The sequence below is a fragment of the Narcine bancroftii genome, chromosome 1 (genome assembly GCF_036971445.1).
Source record: "Narcine bancroftii isolate sNarBan1 chromosome 1, sNarBan1.hap1, whole genome shotgun sequence".
Lineage (NCBI taxonomy): Eukaryota > Metazoa > Chordata > Chondrichthyes > Torpediniformes > Narcinidae > Narcine > Narcine bancroftii.
In genome coordinates this window covers 143,637,070-143,659,087 of record NC_091469.1, presented here as the reverse complement: position 1 = coordinate 143,659,087, position 22,018 = coordinate 143,637,070, and positions in this window count along the sequence as shown.

The window sequence follows — 22,018 nt, the reverse complement described above, 5'->3', positions numbered from 1 at the left end:
AAATATTGGGCTCTAGCTTTGAATGACTATTTTGTGAAGGTCTTCACAGTGAAAGACCAGCGTAACATGCTAGAGGGTATTTGGAGGGTGCAATGGGAGGTGTTGACCTTGATATAATCACTAAAGAAATTGTGCTGGCATGCCTAAAGATAGCTAAGTCCCCTAGTCCTGATGGAATGCATCTCAGGGTACTGAAAGAAATGGCAGAAGTTATAGTTAAGGAGTTTGTGATCATTTACCAAAATTCTCTTGTCTCTGGGCAGGTCCTGGCAGATTGGAGGACAGTGAATGTTGTGTTTTTCTTTTAAAAAAAATGATGTAGGTACAAGGCCAGTTAGCTCTCAATAATCAGAAAAATGTTTGAGACTATCATTAAAGAAGAAATAATGAGACCTATGAATACACATTTCATCGGTTAGAAACAGCATAGATTCAGGAAAGGGAGGCCATTTTGACAAATTTACTGGAATTTTTGATGATTTAATGAGCACAGTTCAGAAGGGGTGGTTGTTGATGTACTTATATTACCAATAGGCTGCTGGATGGAAAGAAGACATCTATAAGATAAGGATACATGGAGTTGGGGGTAATGTCTTAACATAGATAGAGGATTTGTAAATCAAATGAAGGTAAAAGGTTTGGTAAATGGGTATTTCTCTTGTTGGCAATCAGTCGTGAGTGAAGAGGTCAGGGCTGTGTCCACAATTGTTGATGATATACATTAATGACTTGGAGGAGGGGGCCAAGTGTAGCATATCTAAATTTGCTGACAATGCAAACTTGAGTGTGAAACCAAATTGTGCAGAGGATGTGGCAGGATGACAGAGAGATGCAAATAGGTTGACTGAGTGAGCAAGAATGTGACAGGTGGAGAACTATGTTGGAAAATTCAGCGTCATCCACTTTGGAAAGAAAAATGGAAAATTAGAGTATTCGTTAGGCTTGGCATTTCCAAAGTGGTCGAGCGATATCGACCCCTGAGTGGGGGGGGGGGGGGGTTGATTGTACCTTTGGGGTCGAAAGAATTGTAGAGCCCGAGGTCCCCGCTCCTGCCCAGGAGCCTGAATCCCCTCTCCTGCTGAAGGTCCCTGCTCCTGCCCAGGATCCCAAGGTCCCCGCTCCTGCTGAGCTCCCATCCAGGAGTCCGAGGTGACTTATTCGATGCTGTCAGCACCAATGTTGAGAATTGGAATTGCCATTGCCAATTCCGGCTGCAGCCGATGCTGAAGACTTGGGCCCAGCTTCATTTGGCATCTTCACGGCCAGAACCAAAGGTTTTTTTTTACTGTTATTGTAATCTCTTGCTTGCTTAATTGACAGATTTGTTACTTGGTGATTGGGTTGTTTCTGGGAGGCCTTGACATCAGTCTCCAGTGTGTTCCTTGCAGCTGCTCTGATGCGTCGAGCAGAAAATTGCTGGGATGTCTTGCTGTTACACATTTCTGATTTAGGTATAGTATTTATAGTCTATTTATTTTATATTCTATTTACTGAAACATAATGATAACAATATCGTTATAATAATTTATTATTAGTTAGAATCTCATGAAAAGGATTGTTGTAAGACCAGTTTCCACATGGATGAATTGACTTAGATTTTCTTATTCATATGCTCTATTTTTTAAATACTCTTCTGAGTATTTTAAAAATACCTATGTGCTTGTTATGTGAAAAGACTTTCAGTCATGATGCCATGAAACCTGCGAAGATGAAAGGCCACCTCAAAATGATTCACTTTGATAAGAAAACAAAGATCTTAAATTTTTTAAGGCGACAAAAAATAAATCAGATTTTTTTTAAAGCACCTGCCAGTGTTGATAATGGGGAGGACTGAAGGCATCATACATCATACATTTCATATGCACCTGTAAGTCATGGGATCGTAAAAGGTCCGCACCCAAAATTGGCTGAGCAACAGAAGCTAAGACGCAATTCTAATGGTATGTGGTCCCTCCTATTCCAATTGAGATCCACCACGTGCTGAAGCTTGGTTGTTCCATTTGGAGCTCGAAGAGCCAGGTGTTGTCACTCATGTGTTTTTTCAAAATAGGTAGGCGGGGGTAGACTGACCTCAGTACCTGTGTCCACAAGAAACTTGCGCCTACCCGCTTCATCTTGAAGATACAATAGGCCAGTATTTGCACCAGCGGCTGAGGCCGCTACTGGCAGTCGGCTCTTTTTGTTTCCCGCCTTTTTCCCGTAATAGGTACAAAGCTGGACACATTTATGGGCATTTTTTCACCAATGGTAGTGGTAAAAACACCAATCTTGACTTATATCAGCACGTTCCTCCTTCTTTGATTGAACTGCAGATACAGGAGGCTCGTAGGATGCCGGAGATATATCTGCTTCCAAAACAGGCTGTATTTAAGCAGACTTTTGTGCAAGAGTACGATAGAACCTGTCAGCCTCCCGTGCTATGTCATGGGTATGGTGGAAATCCATGCCAGCGATGGGTATGGCAACACGAGCTGGGAGCTTTGATAGGAATAGGGTTTCAAAGAGCAGGCAATGAAAATGACCATCCACCAATGCAAGTATTTCATTCATTAGGTCCAATGGATTCCTTTCACCCAGGCCTTCCACATTCAAAAGCCGCATCCCGCGCTCATGCCTTGTCAATTCCAGTGTATCTAGGCAAAGCTGGCGAAATCTGGTGTACTGGTTTTCTGCCGGGGGATTGGCAATAAATTTGCTAACTCAAGATGAGGTAATGGGGTCCAACCCACCTACAACATGTGAGAACATCATGTCCTCCACCATTTTGTCCCGAAAATGAAACTGGGTTTCAGCCTGATGGGTCCACAAAGGAGGCAAGTGAAGACCAACTGCATTAATTGCCAGCGTGGTGGCAGCTGCTGCTACATCCATTATGACCGTAGACTCGGGCTTCGGTTGAATCTTGCAGTCAGGGTCATCAATTGTAGCAGCTACTACGGTAGAGCTACTGAAATAATACAAAAACACACGCCAGACTAGACAACCGAAGACTGATTTATTCAGGGTTTACAGGCTGCATGTCCTGGGCTCCACGAGACAAGGAGGGACGTCGAGGACCCATGATTCAGAGCCGAACAGGAGCATGGGTATGACAACGGCTCTGTACACGCTGATCTTTGTGTGTTTCTTCAGGTGATTGTTTTTCCAGACTCTTTTGTGTAGTCTTCCCAAAGGCACTATTTGCCTTGGCGAGTCTGTTGTCTATCTCATTGTCGATCCTTGAATCAGATGATATGGTGCAGCCGAGGTACAGCAATGAGCTCTCCGAACCCTTCTCCATTGACAACGGCCATCACTATGTGACAAACTGAAAAAGTGTAAGGACCATCTGTTCTATTTGGAAGATCTATATTCAAAATTTAATGAACTACAGAAATGTCTGCAAGGTAAAGATGTTACAATTATACAAGCCTGAACAATCCTAATAGGTTTCCAAGTCAAGATAGGCCAATTTAAACCTTCATTGGCACATGGAGATTTTAAATGTTTTTCAAACTTACAGCAATTGGAAGAAGAGGAAAACATTTCAGACTGCGATCTTGAAAAATTAAGAGAAGATTTTAAAGAACGTTTCAAGGACCTGGAGAAAATGTAAATACCTGACTGGATTGTCACACCATTTGATTTGGAAATGGAAAATGCAGACATGGAATCTCACTTAGAAGATGAACTCGTTGATATGTGTAAATCATTCTCAACAGTAAAAGCCTCAGGTGACTATTAGAACAATGTAAAAAATTCTACTAAATACCCCAAGTTTAGTGCAGGAGTCCAGCCATTTTTTTTTTAACGTGCATTCCCAATTATGCACATGGTTGAAGCTGGTTTTAGCCATGCAAATGTGGTTATAACAAAGCTGAGGAACAAACCAAACCTGGAAGAACGTGGTGACTTACGACTAAAACTCATCAGTCTCCAGCCAAATATCAATTCCTTACAGATGCTTGTCAAACACGTCCTTCCCATTAATGAGGTGTATTTCCCTTTATTTCAAGCTGTATTTACACTTATTTTGGTACATTGGAACACATTTATGTTGAATTCCAACATTATACTCAATATTTTCTACATTTCTCATCATTTCCACAATAACAGTAGACAGTTTATTTTCCTTTTCATGTCCCCATATTTCATGAGAGCTATTCACATTGGGGAGGGGATACAGAAGAACAGTCTCACAGGGCTTGGTTATGCAGTTTCTCTATCTGATGTATATGGAAAGCAAGGTTTGGTGTGCAGTTCCCCTCACGTACCTATGAAAGCTGCACGTCCAGTTACTTATCCCTTTATTTATTTATTTGCCTATTTATTTATTGTACATGCCTGGATGTCTATGATTCTATGAAGGTGTCAAAGGTCAAAACAATGGAAGTTTGCAGCATGTGGTTGCAGAGGTCCTGGGAGTGCTATTGCATGAAGAATGTTAGTTTGTGGATGTAATATGTAATCAGAAAGGCAAATGGAGTGTTGGCCCTTGCTAGAGGCATTGAAGCAAGCAGGAGGATTATTCTGCAACTGTACAGGGCACTGGTGAAACCACATCTGGAGTGCTTGCGCAGTTCTGGTCTCCTTACATGCGTGAGGGAATTAGATCTATTTCTTCAGTATAAGTGAATTAAGGGTTACGGAGAGAAGGCGGGGGATGAGGTACTGAACTTTAAGATCAACCATGATCTCATTGAATGGTGGAGCAGGCTCGAAGGGCTGAATGACCTACTCCTGCTCCTATCTTCTATGTTTCTATGTTTCTATGTGATATTGGCTTTGTAGAGGAGGCTCAGCAGGTTACTTACAGAGAAAGTGAGGAGAAAGTGGACTCACCTGGGACTATATTCATTAGAATTCAGAAGAGTGAAAGATCTTATGGAGCCATAAAAAAAATATTTAAATGATAAATAGAGACAGGAAAGTTATTTTTTCACTGGCAGGTAAGACAAGAACTAGGGGATCGTGGCCTCAAGACTCAGGGGAGAAGATTTAGGATGGAGATGTTGAGGAACTGCTTTTCCCAGCAATTCCTGAGTCTATGGATTTCTCTCTCCAAGAAAGCACTAGAACCTATCTCATTGGATTTCTCTCTCCAAGAAAGCACTAGAACCTATCTCATTAAATATTTTTAACACATTGTTAGATTTACTTTTGCATAGTAGGGGAATTAAGGGCGAAGGGGAAAATGCAGGTAGGTGGAGCTGAGTCCATAGCCAAATCAGCCATGATCTTATTGAATGCCGGAGGAGGCTCGACAGGTCAGATGGCTATTTATTATGTACTTGTGAACCCAGGTTCTCACATCATTCCTGGATTAAATTTCCGAGATCAACCCTTCTCCTGCTCCTATTGTTCTTCACCGATGAAGTGGTACCACATGGATATTCCAATTCAGGTCCCATTCATCTAATACATACCCATCCTCTGCTGTTGGTCTATTGATTGTTATGACACCGCCCCATTTTCCACTTCATCAATCGTGTTGCCTCCTAGTTATTGATATTGAGCTAACAAAGATACAGAGAGGCTTGAAATTGATTGCACCTATCAGGGTATCTTGATTAAATCGCATCACACAGGTATTTCACGGTCTTAACCAAGACCTCTAGTTATCCCTTATTGCTATAGGAACAGCTAGCTCTTCTTTGTGCTGTGGAGGCTTTGAATATGCTTCAAGAGTGAACCCATTGTTACTTATCTCATTATAACCAGCAAGCTACTGTTTCGTTCTTTTCAATTGATGAAGCATCTAAGACCCTGAGTTGCATGAGGCCAGGCAACCAATGTGAATAAGGAAATGAGAAAATGTTGTTTCACAGTCCTGTTCCTCTATCTCATGAAGATCTGGTTTCAGTCAAGTGTTAGTTATATTTCACAATTTAACTGCTACTGTTAGATTCTCAAAATCCTGTCACCAACCAATCAATATCCAGGCATTTACTCTTCCAATTCGGCCATTATATTTTCTTCGTATTCTCAGAATCTTCAGGGATCACTCACCACCCTGTAACAGCCAAATATTTGCTTAAACTGAAAATAAAACCATAATTCTTCTGCTCTAGGATGGCTGTACCTTTTATGGCTTTGATTATTCTACCATTGGGCTTCTCCTCCATTATGGTAGAGGTTATGGTCCTGGGAGACTAGCTGGAGCAAGTATACACAAAGCTCAGATATAGTGAGAAGTGTGGAGGAAGAGGATGAGTTTTGGCAGATCTCTGAAGGTAACAGCATGGTGACGGGTCAAAAAAGTGTACAGAACCCTCTTCTCAAGTGGCAATGCGAAGAATACGAGAAAAAAACTACAATACCGTTGGGCAACTTTGTGTGGTGATCTCTGTTTTTGGATCCATATTCCAATTCTCGCCCCGGCAGGTTTTAATCAGTAATTATAATCAGAAAAGAGTCAAATAAAGAAGGAACATTAATTTACAAACTACCTAGTCCTATTGTCATTAACAAATGGTGAAGTCATTTTAAAATTCGGACCCAACGTGATATACGAAATGTGGTTCAGTTCTAACTTTCCAAGTTCAAGTTTACAATCATCTGATTGTACAAGTACAACCCGACGAAACAGCGTTCTCCAGTCCTTGATGCAAAAACATGCAAACACACATCAAGATATAACACACATATAGACAAATGATACATATGCAGTATAAAATAACTAAATATTGTTTAATCTCGGATAGTTTGTATGAGCAGTTCATTCAGTCGTTCGGCATTCTTACTGCCCGTGGAAGAAGCCTCCTGGCTCTGGCTCTGATACTCCTGTACTTCTTTCCTGATGGGAGGAGCCAGAGAATGCTATGTGCAGGAGGGTAGAGATCCTTCACAACTTTGTGAGCCCTCTTCAAACATCAATCCCAGTAGATCACGTCGAGGGGTGAGGGGGAAGGGAGACTCCAGTGATCATCTCTGTGGCTCTTCAGGTCCTGCAGAGTGAGCTCGGATCCAATGCTCTACAGCAATCATACCACACTGCGATGTAGCCAGCCAGGACACTCTTAATAGAGCTCCTGTAGAAAGTTGACAGAATGGTGGCCGGTAGACATGCTTCTTCTCTTCTATTTCTAGATCTTTCTGTTGACTCGTAGGAGATGTCAGTGTCAGGTATTTATTGTGAACCCCACCATCTTGCACGGCTATCTGAACTATACTTCTTCTTACCCTGCCTTCTCTAAGGACTCATTTCCATAATAGTTCCTGTAACATCTGCTCCAATGACAACCCTTTACAACTGTCACCCCAGTCACAGCTGACAGAGCTCTCAATTATTATTAAAACCTCAACTCGTGTCCCTTCACCTCCCCACAGAACAAAGATAGATTACTTTACTCCTCACTTTATTCTCCAACTGCCTTCACATTCAACACAATTTCCACCAGCTTTAACAACTAGCCTCATTTTCCCTTTGTCTTTCCTTTAAGCTTCTGAAGGCATGGCTTCCTTCATCACACCCAGTTTATTGCTATGTATACTGCATATTGTACAATGTACATATGCTCTTCCATTTCTACCGAAGACTACCCCTCACATTACAATTTTCCATGCAACTGCAGGAGAGGCAATGCCTGAATTTTATCTTTCCGCATCCCACTATCCAGTAAGTTTTCCAGAACACCTGAAGTCTAAAATTTACAGTAAACAGCGGGCTAATGAATAGCATGTATTTGCATATTTTATTAACTCACTTCAGGTATGCTGTCTAAACTCCCGTAAGGAAACAGAGATGTTGAGTTTTGATCATTTGTGTGTGAAGAGCCACTCCGGAAGTTAGGAAGTCAATTTTCTGAACAGAAAAAAAAAGTTAACTCTATGTGAAAAATATAACTGACTCACTTGTATTTTTCCCAACCTGGTCCACAGTCAATGTTTACAATGTGGCTTCCTCCATTTTGAAGAAGATTGTCTGGCTACTCCGCGCGGCCAGCTGCATTCCATCCAATGGAGTGACACAGAGATTCCAGTTGCCTGCACTTCCATTCGCCTCATCGTTCCTTTTCTGCACTGTCTGTGACCTCACAGTTTGGCGGGCAGCAACCTCCTTTGAAGAAGACCGCAGAGCCCACCTCACTGACAAAAGGCAAAGGAGGAAAAACCCAACACCCAACCCCAACCAACCAATTTTCCCCTGCAGCCGCTGCAACCGGCCGCATCGGACTTGTCAGCCACAAACGAGCCTGCAGCTGACGTGGACTTTTACCCCCTCCATAAATCTTCATCCGCGAAGCCAAGCCAAAGAAGAAGACCATGAGGCCCAATGAAACTTTGAGGAATGACACCTCACCTTCCATATGGACATGTTGTGGCCTCTTGGACTGAAGACTGAAATGCAAAGCTTTCAGGTAGGTCACATTCTCTCTTTTCATGACAAGTGACCAGTTCATCATTAATAATAACCTTTTCTATGGATGTTTGGGCACTTCCTCCATTTCACATTTTTATGTGCATTGGTTTGTTTTCTCTCGAAATCCACTGATGAACCCTGGCTTCATCTTATTAGGGATACTCCTGTTGTCTTGATCATCCATCCTGCACAATTATCATGGCTTAAAGATAACTTACTTGGTAATGATATAATGAGTTTATTGCTATGTATACTGCATATTGTACAATGTACATATGCACTGAAATTCTTATTTGCTTCAGCTGAGCGGATACTTGGCAAAAAAAAAATTCAAAATAACACACTAAATAATTGAATTAAAAAGACAATAGATGGTTAATAAATGTTCACATTCACATTCATCCCAGTGCGAAAAATAATGACTTAGCAATAGTGTAGACATTTCTTTTGTGGTGTCCGGTCAGTTCCTGATTAGTATAATAAAGGCAGGCTCGAGAGCCTGATCTCTGTTGGAAAGAAACCTTGAACCTAGAGGTGCTGGACTTCAGGCTTCTGCAGCTTCTGTCCGTAGGTTACAATGAGGTGGTGACCATGTTGATGGGGGTCCTTTATGGTGTTGGTTGCCTTCTTGAGACAGCACCTCACATAGAGGCATTGAATGGATGGGAGGTCAGAATCAGAATAAGATATTGCCATGAACGAATCGTGAAATTCATTTTTTTTAAATTTGCGGCCACATCCCAGGTGCAACCAGCCAGCAAACTTCCATCAGTGCACCTGTAGGTTTGATAGAGAATGGGATGACATGCAAAATCTCCTCAGGCTCGTTAGAAAGTAGAGGTGTGCCTTCTTCACCCTGTCCTCGATGCAGTGGCTCCAGGAGAGGTCTTCTCTACCATGAACTCCCAGGATTCCTCTCTTACCAGTGTTTTAGATGGTCTTCAAATAAAGCAATAACCATGTTTCTCTTTCCCTTAATGTTGACTGCTCTGATGAATATTTCCATTGCTATCTCTATTAACATTATGGAAGACAAGATGTGCACAGCAAGTGATAATGACCAGATAATCTGCTTTCTGGCTCGAGGAATAAATCGTGGCTGACACCAGGAGGAACCTCTTTGCTCTTCAGGAAAATAGTCTGATTGTATTTCTTCCACCTACTGGACTACTGGGCTAACACCTCCTTGGAAAGACTGCACCCAGAACAGCACTGAGTATTAGGAGTACCATATTGTGGCATCAACACACAACTTGCACTCTAATCCTCTCATTCTGTCAATCCCCTCCTTCCCTATAATCATATTCAATATCACAATTTCTCCTGCTTTTTTGATCAAGAATTTTCTTCTCTCCCCTTTGATCTGCTGATGAGCTGTGCATCAATCTTGTTTTGTCTCATAGCTTTCTTGTGAAGCACCTTCAGATGTATTTTTCTATTGCGAGCGTGATACTGATGGAAACTATTGCTACTTTGATGGCTTTGGACAAAGACTTAAACCGCAGCAACACATAAAACATGAATGAACACAAAGGGTCAGGCAGCATCCATGGAAGACGATGAGAGGACTATTCCCGATGAAAAGTGACAGCTCGAAACATTGATTGTCTAATCCCTTCCATTGATATTTCCTGGCATGCTGAGTTCCTCCACCATTTTCTATGTTGCTCCAGTTTTTCAGCGTCTGCAGTCTTTCTTGTTTACCACTGACCTGAACCAATAAGCATCTGACTCAAAGGTCAGGTCATGGGGCCTATGAACCATACCTTGAACTTCATCAAAGTTGCAGCTCATGTACATATTCTCCTAAGCTGTCCAAGCCTCTCTTCAATCTTTCAGTTTCTTCAACACTTCTACTATGATGGATTATATATATTTTTTATATTGTATTAAAAGGAGATAAATTGTGGCAGGTTTTTAGTGTAGGTCACATAAAAACATTTCAAAACAGATCTCATTTAAAATGCCGGAGCTCTGCTCAAGTCAGACAGTCCAGCCTCCGGGTGCCTTTGTAAAAACTTTGAAGGATGCCTATAAGGACTTCACAAGGAGGTGATAATTTGGACATGCTGTGGAGTAATGGATTATTGTTTTGGAAAGCAACAGATGAACAAACTCAGAAGATTGTATCCGGTGCCACAGTCTGAGTGCAGTTGGCTGCTCTAAATGGGTCATGTGGTTTTCTCTGAGAGAGAGAATCCAGTTCTACAGTTCAGCAGCAGCAGCTGGGAATGGAACAGGACAAGCTGGCAAGCTTGTGGAAAAACCCCATTTTGAAGATGGTTTGTGAGTGAGTTCTTAGTTCAGCCTGGTCAAAGCCCTTATGGTCCATACAAGAGGAGATAGCTGGCTGCATAACGTTTCACTTGAAATAGGGGAAACTAAAAGGAACTCTGTGGTGACCTGAAAGAAAGAGGTTATCAGCTGGAAAACCCTGATGGGGCAAGTTTCTTTGGCAAGACACTGAAGTGGCTGATTGGAAGGAATCAGTCGTGGGTGTCTAACAAACATCAACTCTCTCTCTGAAAAACAACATGAACCTTCTTGAGTGGTAACCATTTACCTTTCAAGCACCAAAACCTGGTGAAATTCTTAAATGTTAAATTTTGTGCACAGTATAAGAATTGCCTGATACCAGTGAACTTGGAGGAATGAGAAGTGAGATTGGACTGTGAATCAAAGCACATTTCTGAACTTACACACACATTGCATACACATATGCTTAGAATTAGAAGGGGGTTAAGTTAGGTTAATTTAATATTAATAAGTTAAAGTTTGATCCTGTTTTCATGTTTAAAGATAATTAAAAGCAACTTTTGTTTAAGTAACAATTTGTCTTGGTGAATTTGTATTGATGCTGGGTTTTGGGGTCCTCTGGACCCATAACACTACTCCACCACCTATCTTGGTTTCAACTGCAAACTTCGCCAAAAAAACATTCAATCCATAATATAGATCATCAATATACATTGTAAAAAGGAGCAACCCTAATAGCAAACCCTGTGAAACACCACTACTAACTGGCAACCAAACCAGAACAGGATACCTTTGCTCCCACTCTGCTTTCTACCTGTCAACCAATGCTGCACCCAATCTAATATCTTTCCTGTAATTTCATGGACTCTCATCTTATTAAGCAGCAACTTATCAAAGGCCTTTTGAAAATCCAAATACACAAAATCCACAGCCTCTCCCTTGTCTATCCTACTTGAGATTTCCTCAAAAAATGCCAATAGATTGGCCAAGCAGGATCTTCTCTTCATGAAACCATGCTGGCTTGGACCTATTATGTCATGCACCTTGATGCATTTCATAACCTTATCCTTGAGAAATGACTCCAATAACTTTCCAACTACCAACCTCAGACTAATAGGCTTACAAGTTCCTCTTTTTCTGCCTCCGTCTTTTCTTAAACAGCAGAACTACATTTGTGACTTTCCAAACCACCAGAACCATGCCAGAGTCTATTGATTTCTGGAAAATCATTTCCAGTGCCTCCACAATCTACAAAGCTACCCCCTTCAAAACCCGTGGTTGCACGTCATCCGGTCCAAGAGTCCATTTAGCTCACTAAGCACTATCTCTCTAGTAATACTGACTGTACTTAATTCTATTCCCTGAGATCTCAGACTATCAGGTATATTTCTATTTTCTTCCTCAGTGAAGACTGATGCAAAATACTCATTTAGTTTCTCTCCATCTCTTTGTTACCCCTTATAATTTCTCCAGCATCATTTCAATCGGTCCTATATTTACCCATGTCTCTCTTTTACTCTTCATATATTAAAAAAAACTCAGCGTTATTTGTATGTTTATTTGTCAACTTCCTTTTGTAATTTATTTTTTCTTTCCTAATGACTTTCTTGGTCTCTTTTTGTAAGTTTTTAAAAGTTTCCCAGTCTTCTGTTTCTCCACTAATTTTTGCTTCCTTGTATGCCCTCCCTTTTGCTTTTAATTTAGCCTTAACCTCTCTTGTTAGCCACAATTGCAGCATTTTTCCATTCATAATTTTATTTTTGCTTAGAATATATATTTATTCTTGCACTTTATTTCTTGCCGAAATATCATCCAATTCTGCTCTGCTGTCCCTGCATCGAGCTTACTTTTCCAGTCAACGTGGGCCAGTTCCTCCCTCATACAACTGCAATTTCCCTTGTTCCACTGAAATAGTGACACACCTGATATCAGCTTTTCATTTTCAAATGGGAAAGTGAACTCAATCATATTATGATCACTACTTCCTGAGGATTCCATTACCTTTAATTTCGTAATCACCTCAGGTTCTTTACACATCACCCAATCCAAAACTGCTGATCCCCTGGTGGGTTTAACAACAAGCTGCTCCAAAATGCCATCCTGTAGGCATTCTACAAACTCTCTCTCCTGAGATCCAGTACCTTTCTGACTTTCCCAATCCCTTTTTAAGTTAAAATTCCCCATAATTATTTTGGCATTTTTCCTTCTGACACGCTTTTTCTATTTCCATCTGTAACTCGTACTCCACTTCCCAGCTGCTGTTTGGGGCCTGTATATAACTGCTAATTGGGTCCTTTTACCCTTGCCATTTCTTAACTCAACCCATAAGGATTCTTCCACTCTGACCCTATATCCCTTCTTTCTAGTGATTTAAGATCATTGCCACACCACACCCTCTACCTATCTGCCTATCTTTCCTATACATTTGATACCCTTAGACATTCAGCTCCAGGTATATCTAGTAAAGTTCAAGTTTATTGTCATAAGTACCAAAATGCAGTAACAAAATTTTCCAAGCATCCATACGTAAGGCAGCAAGTAAGATACAGTGCAGTGTTCTAGCAAGAGATCAGTTGGTACAGAGCAAAGGCAGCATAATTTTGCTAGTGTGAGAAACATAAGCAGATACATTGAATTTTAGACCACAAGTGGTGTCGATGCTAAAGATACCATCAACCATGATCTTTTTTTATAAAGTGGGGAAGAAGCTTTGAGAGGCCTGCACTCATGGAGCTGCTCTGGGTAACTGACAAAAAGCTCATTGTCATGATCTCCCTTTCTACTTTGAAGTCTAGAGGAAATTAGATATGCTCTAAGGAAATTCCTGACCACACTTACTGCATCGGTTAACTCTTTCCTGCTCATATTTGTCCACTGTCACCCATGTGGCGTTTGCATGTTCTCCCTGTGACTACATGTATTTCTTCCGGAGCTTTAGTTTCCAACCTCAAAATACGTGGGATGGTAAGTTCATTAGCCTTGACCCCTTGTTTATAGGGGTCCCAAGATGTAGATATAGGGATGAGTTGGTGAGAATGTTGGAGAATATAGTGGGTTTCTCTGACTGAACATAGAACATAGAATAGAGAACAATACAATACAGTATAGGCCCTTTGGCCTTTGATGTTGCGTCAACCCATATTTTCCCTTAAAAAAAAGTACTAAACCCTCCCTACCTCGTACTCCTCTATTTTCCTTTCATTCATATGTCTGTCTAAGAGCCTCTTAAATGCCCCTAATATTTCAGCCTTCAGCACCATCCCTGGCTAGCCATTCCAGGCACCCACAGCCATCTGAGTAAAAACTTAGCCCTGATGTCTCTCTTAAACTTCCCTCCCTTAACTTTGTACATACTTCCTCTAGTGTTTACTCTTCCTACCCTGGGAAACAGATGCTGGCTCACCACCCTATCTATGCCCCTCATAATCTTGTAGACATCTATCAAGTCTCCTCTCATCCTTCTATGCTCAAAAGAGAAAAGTCCCAGCTCTGCTAACCTTGGCTCAAAAAACTTGTTTTCCAATCCGGCAACATCTTGGTAAATCTCCCCTGCACCCTCTCCATAGCTTCCACATACTTCCTATAATGAGCTGGCCAGAACTGAACAGAATATTCTGTGTAGTCTTCCAAGAGATTTGTAGAGTTGCAACATGACCTCTCTACTCCTGAATTCAACCCTCTGTCAATTAATCCCAGCATCCCATAGGCCTTCTTAACTATCCTGCAGCAACCTTGAGGGATGAATGGATTTTGACCCCAAGGTTCATCTATTCATTAACCCTGTACTCAGCCTTCAGGGTTATCCTTCCAAAATGCATCACCTCACTCTTGTCCGGATTGAACTCCATCTGCCACTTTTCTGCCCAACTCTGCATCCTGTCTATATCCCTTGCAAGGGCAATTTCTGCTGATGGTGAATCATGATAGACTAAAGGAAATTTGCACAGCAACACAAACCGGCCTGCAAAATGGCCGACGAACTTGGCGACTGCAAGAGCTACCAGTGCAATAAATCAGACTTCAACTTCAACTCCTCTTGTGTGTGTCTTCTTTCCACACTCGACATAGCACGTATACTACATTGGTGGCCCCAACATGTCCAACTAGCAGTTGGTCCCGAAGATAACAGATTAAGCAGAGCCAGTGACTATCCACATGGTCTCCCTCAGGCTTCCGATGTTCTGGGTGTCGTAGCTGCACATGTGGTTCAAGCAGGGCGAGGCTCAGTTCCAACTTCACCACATCACCGTTGATGACACCTACTATTTCTACGTCATGAGCACCCTCGATCAGGACACAGCAGCAAGTGTCATACATTTCCTATGGCAGCCTCCAGAGCAATGGAAATGCGTGGCCCTCAAAGAGCTATTAACCCGTACTTTTGGACTTTCCCGGTGCAAAAACACCACCCGATTGCTGAATATGGATGGATTGGGGGACAGGGCCCCATCTGCCTTAATGAGCGAGATGCTTGTGTTAACCAAGGGCCACAAGCCTTGCTTGCTCTTTGACTAGATCTTTCTGAAGCAGCTGTCTGTGGATATACAGCTTTTGCTCACAGATGAGGTCTACAATGAAGCCCTGAGGGGCTCTACAAGGTCATTAGAAACAATGATTCCACCTTCATCCTCGACATCGGCGGTAGGCAGAAACCTTTACCGTCGACTGCTTGAAACCAGCATATCTGGACTGTAATGAGCCAGTCTCCACTCCGTCTCAATAGCGCAGGGGTAGGCTACTGAAGACTATGGACAATAGCCTGGTTGACAGTTCTTGGGGGAGGTCGTGTAGCGGCCCGTGATAGAGACTTGTATCAGCCTCCAAAATGTCTGATGAACACAGCGACTGCACGTAACTGAGGGTGACACCGACCATAGTCATAGGTGACCTATGCATGGCATGAAGATGGGGGACCCTGGCAGGAAGATCGGCCAACCCAAGGTCAGCACACCGATGATGCAGGGCCCTGATGTCAGCGCCAGGGGCCCATATAAACAGTGCAATAGAGCAGTCTTCAACTTCGACTCCTTGTGTGTGTGCCTTCCTTCCACACTTGTCGTAGCGTGTGTGCACATTATCACATTTTCTGTTTTATAACATGACAATGAAATAATTTTGAATCTTGAATAATTATTCTTATTTTTGGGACGTTGTGTACACTGAGGGTGGAGGGAGCACTGGTAGTGAATCCATGGACACTCACTGTTTCTGAAAGGACTCTTTTTTAGATTCTCTTTCTCATATCTCATTATTAGGGATGCCGGATAATGCCACAGTGACACTTTGTTTGCCTTTACAGCAGGCAAAGGTTGAAGTATATCATGTATATTACATGACATGACATGGAAATAAAAGGAACCTTTGAACCTTTGATGTTGGCTATGCCAGGAGCCCAACTGTACTGGAAAGTGATAATGAGCCAACTTCTTAAACTGATGAAATCCTCGAGGTGAAGGCACTTCTGAAGTGCACCACTCCCTGCAGTGCGGAGGGACTGGAGTGCTGTCAAATGAGCTGCTTGCTTAAGTCAGTCTTTACATCAAGTTTCAAATTGGCCTCTCAAATGGACATCACCTGCAGGACTAATCTGAAAAGTAGGGGCATTCTAAATGATGTCTTGTACACCCTAACCACTATTACCAAAGCTGATCAGATTGGACAGCAATTTTTTTCCAAAGGGTTTTACTTCCTGGAAAAAAAAGGGGATTATGATAGACAAGCTGAAAACAAAGATAATTTCAGATTTACTGTTTCACGTAGGAAGATGGAAAAACGTTATATTAACTTGCGTCGAATTTAGCACATCTAATCACAAGATAATGCTGACGTAATGCATTAGTTCAACTGACCTAAAAATGTTTTGCCACTGATTTTCGTTTGTACTTAGCACCTGATGCTTTCTGTGTCAGTGTCCAACAATAGTCGGCCAGAATTGATGGATTCCCATTACCCTGATACCACTTTTCCTTGGTCGCAATCTCGTGGTGAAACCTTTCACCGTGTTCGTCACTGACTGCACCAAGATCAGCAGGGAAGACGTCCAAGTGCGAATGCAGAAAATGAATTCTCAGTGACACGTTCTGCTTCATGGTTTTATATGCTTGAAGTAGACTTAAAATACGACAGGAAAGGGTAAAAATAGATTGTATCTAAAAAACAGTTCATAATAGGAAAATTTTCAGGTGATTTTTGTGATCAACAATTTTAAATCCATAAAATACACCAAAAAGTGTTCTGGAAATAAAATCTTTGTGGTCCAGTATTACCCACTGTATTGTAAGTGGGAGCTTTTGATGTCCACTCATTTAAACAGTGATGTTTCGAATATGTATCATTAGCTTCAATACGCATATGTGCTGGAGAATCTCAGTAGGATACATAACATGTTGCCGGGTTACTTGCTGAATTTCTCCAGCACATTAGTGTATTGCACTCCACCCCAGCATCTGCAGACTTTCTAGCTTAACCATCTATCATTCACTCCTCAAGGGCATCTGAAGGATGCCAAAATAACCTGTAGAAATGCAGGTTCTTATACCCAAGGGTAAAATTCTCATCAGATTCATTCCAACAACATGCCTTGTTATTGCGTGAACTGAAATGGCACAGTTCTACACGATGAAGTACATGCAGTTGGCTTGGATCGCTTTCCACAAAAGCCCTTACGAATAAAAATGTAACTTCCAGCTTGATATTGTTTGTCCCAGCAGCTGCCACAAATCACTCACTGCACTGTGAATCCAGTTGGTTTATTTGCTAATTCTGTGCAAATACACTATTTTGAGATGAATTAGTTGCCGGATGACACATGTGGCACAAGCAGCAATGTTGGTTTATCCTCATCTGTCACATCTGCATTTGGGCTCAATCACATATTCATTTCCTATCATGAAAGTTCATTGGAAATCCAAATCAACAAACATGGCTTTGTTTCAAAGAATGGTCCTACCCACGAAGCAAATGAAGACTGCAATTCAACAATATTGATTAACAACTGTTGAGGCTTTATAAGGCACTGGTAAGAAAGGATGCGGTGGCATTGGAGAGGGTTCAGAGGAAGTTCACTAGGATTATACTGGCAGTGAAAGGGTTATCAAATGAGGAGTACTTCATAGCCCTTGGTCTGGATTTGTTAGAATTTCAGAAAATGAGGGGAAATCTCATTGGAAATATTTCAAATGTTGAAAGGTACGGACAGAGTAGATGTAGAAAGGTTGTTTCCCATGGTGGGAGAGTCAAGGACAGGAGGGCAAATCTTCAGAATTGACAGACGTCCACCTTGAACAGAGACGTGGAGGATTTCTTTTAGCCAGAGGATGGTCAATCTGTGGAATTTGTTGCCACAGGCAATTATGGAGCCCAAGTCATTGGGTGTATTTAAAGGAGAGATTGGTGGGCCATCGAAAGGCCATCGAAGGCCAAACAGGCTGAGTGGGAAAATGGATCAGCACATTATTTAATGGCGGGGCAAACTCAATGTGCTGAATAGCGTATTTCTTATAGCCTTCCAGTCTTTTGGTCTAACTCGAGAGATTTTTTAATTTGAAAGACACTTCTTAAACACAGGAAAGACATGTCAAGATGATCTCGACTTTCAGGTGATGAGATCCCAGTTATAATTCAAACCACTGGACTACTGATTTAGTTTTATGTGACAGCCATGGCTTAGGTAGTAACAGGCTTGCTTCTGTATCTGGAAACTTTGGGTTCAAGTCCAACTTCTGAGACTTGAGCCCAAGGTTTGGATTCTAAGGTAGGACTGAGGAAGTACTGTACTCGTGGAGAACCCATCCTTTCGTTAAGATATTGAAATAAGTTTACACTATCCTTTTATTTGAATGAATGGGTAGAAAAGAGATCTACTAGGATGCTGCATGAATTACTGGGTCAGAGCCAGAACGAGAGGTTGGCCAAATGGGTCGTTTTCTCTGCAGAGGCTGAGGGGTGAAAAATTATGTGGCTTTGATAGGGTTGATTCTCAAACCTACCGAGCATGAAACATACTGAAGGTGAGTGGGGAAGATGTTTAAAGGAGGTGTGCGAGGCAAGGGTTTTACACAAAGGCTTTTTCAACTGACTAGAATTGTATGTTAATTGAGTGCAATTGGGTGGCATGGGCTCATCGGTCAAAATTATGTCTAAATTTAAATATAATTTAAATTCCAAATGAAGTATTTTGGTCTGAAATTATGATTCTGTTTTTATTTCCATGGATGCTGCCTGATCCACTGAGTTCCCTAAAATCTTTGAAGCTTCAACTGTCTTTTCTATGGTTACTGCCTGACCAGCATTTTACATGTTGCTCCTCCAGTCTCTCTTGCTTAATCTTCAATATAGCAGAATAAGAATTGGTATGTGTATTCTTGATAGTCAACATACATGGGATGGGCCAAATGCTACTTCCATGATTGCTCCATAACTCGGTATGTGGATACAATATTTTTTTTGATGATCAGGGTGACAGATATTGATATGTTTTTGGGAGATAAGTTGGGGCAGGTTTTTTTTAGTGTAAGTCACATACAAACACTTTAAAACAGATCTTATTTTAAATACTGGAGCACTGCTCTTGCTAGACAGGCTGGCTCCAAGAGCTTTTGCAACAGTTTTGGAGAGAGCCCAAGAGACTTTACTAATGGATTGTTGATAACAAAAAGGCAACAGAAGAAAGAACTCGTCGGAGCTGCAGGCTGTCTGGAGTGGAACTTGCTATTCCAAGAGGGTCATGTGGTTTTGCAAGCAGAGAGAGTAAAACAGGCTTTTTCTCTGAGAGAGGGAGAGAGAGAGAGAGAGAGAGAGAGAGAGAGATAGAGAGAGTGAGAGAATTCAGTTCTGCAGCTTTACATTCAGCAGCAGCAGCTTGACCTGGAACAGGACAAGCTGACAAGCTTGTGGAAAACCCCATTTGGAAGACGGGTTGTGAGTTCTTAGTTCAGCCTGGTCAAGGCCCTTGTGGTTCATACAAGAGGAGAGGACTGGCTGCCTAATGTTTCACATGAAATAAAAGAAACAAAAAGGAACTCTGTGGTGACCTGAAAGAAAGTGGTTATCATCTGGAGAACCCTGATGGGACAAGTTTCTTTGGCAAGACACTGAAGTGGCTGGTTACAAGGAATCAATTGTGGGTGTCCAGAGAACAACAAATCTCTCTCTGAAAACTGACAAGAACCTTCCTGAATGGGAACCATTTACCTTTCAAACACCAAACCCTGGTGAACTTCATAAATGTTAAATTCTGTGCACAGTATAAGAATTGCCTGCAACCAGTGAACTTGGAGGAATAAGAATTAAGATTGGACTGTGAATCAAATAACTTTTCTGATCGTACACACACATGTGCGCTTAGAATTAGAAGGGGGTTAAGTTAGATTAGTAAAGTCAATAGTGATAAGTTAAAATGTGATTCTGTTTTCATGTTTAAAAATAATCAAAAGCAAATTTTGTTTAAATAACCATTTGTCTTGGTGAATATCTATTGCTGCTGGGTTTTGGGGTCCTCTGGGCTCATAACATCAGACTATAGCATTGCAGGTATATTATCTGGACATCTAAAATCCAGAAAGCTCCAAAATCCAGCAAGTGGGGACCAGCAGTCGGGGGAGGCAGCCAAGGGACCGGTGGTCAGGGGAGGCAGCTGGGGGAGACTGCCAGGCGGTCGGGGGAGGTGGCTGGGGAGACTTCTGGCTAGCCGAGGGACTGGTGGTCAAGGGCAAAGTCCGGGCAGCCGAGGGACCACGGTCGGGAGAGACAGCAGAGCGACCATGGTTGGGGGAGACTGCCGAACGGCCGAAGGACCGGCGGTCAGGGGAGACTGCCGGGGGAGACTGCCAGGTGGTCGGGGGAGACTGCCGGGCAGCCAAGGGACCGGTAGTTTGGGGTGATGTCCAGGCAGCCAAGTGACCGGTGGTCAGGGGTGATGTCCAGGCAGCAGATGGACTGGTGGTTGGGGGATACATCCAGGCTGCTGAGGGATCGGCAATCGAGGGAGACGGCCGGGTGACGGGAAGGGGGTGGGGGTGGATACAGCAGCACAATTCGGGTGGGCTTTCCGAAATCTGGAAAATTCCAAAATTTGGAACACACTGTCCCCCAAGGATTCCCGGATAAAGTATTGTGTACCTGTAACAGGAATCAGCATTATGTTATGCACCCATCTGGTGTGACAATCAATTGGTATGTTTTGAAAATGAAGTTTGCTGTAGTCTTTGTTAAACACCCACAGTGATAAATGAACAAACACGCAAAGCATGGAACTGAGCAAGGATCATATCCAGTGTGTATCAGAAGATTCAGAATGTTCCACATCTCCTCCTGCTCCTTTCTCTTGTTGTCTTCTCTCTGTTTCTCCTCAACTGAAAGGATATATTTTCTTTAGAGGGAGCATTACTAAGCTTCACCAGGATAGTTCCCGGGACTGCAGCTTTGATACAAGAGGCTGAGTTGGTAAGTCTCTGCTCTCCAGTTTTAAAGAATGAAAGGTGACATGATTAAAACATTATACGCGCACAGGGCTCGATAGGGTAGATAATGTTTGGATATTTCCTTTGGTTGAGGTGTCTAAATCTATAGGTCAAATAATACATTAGCTATTTAAGCTGAAACTGAGGAAAAATTCATTCACTCACCAGAATCTTTGGAATTCTCTACCCTGTTTCCTGTTTCCTGTTTCCTCCCATCATTCAAAATGTACTGGTGTGGAGGTTCATTATGTGTAAATTAGGTGCCACGGACTTGTGGGCTGAAATGGCCTGTTGCTGATCCGTGAGTCTAAATTTTAGATATTTTTTTTAAATTACATTTAAAACACAGCACCTCACACTAGTCAAGATTAAATTCTATCTGCCATCACAATTCTTTGAGAGTGATTCTGGTATGTTCTGCCTTGTGGAAATGCAATGCTGATTGGCACCGCTTGAACCCTGTTCTCCAGGTTGGTTAATTGTCACACTTTAATTGTCCATTGACTTCACTCAACCAAGCCAAAAACAAGTGGTCATACAGACACTTTGGTTGGAACAAACTCAAACCCATCTCCTGTTTTCAGCACCCAATGTTTCCAGGAAAAATAAAGTGGCCGCCTCATTCGGTTGTATCTCTCAATCAGCGATGTTGCTGTTATATTTAAAGAATAACTCACATCTTAATAACTACTATGTCACAACAGAGGGACTGTTGCAAGTTTATATACAAACTATGTATGAGAAATTAGGCCATCCACAAAATGTTACTTAAGCAACAGGATGGAAATATTCAGGTATTTAGCAATGAACCCTTCTCCATAAACAATGGCGTGAAGCAAGGCTGTGTTCTCGCACCAACCCTCTTTTCAATCTTCTTCAGCATGATGCTGAACCAGGCCATGAAAGATCTCAACAATGAAGACGCTGTTTACATCCGGTACCGCACGGATGGCAGTCTCTT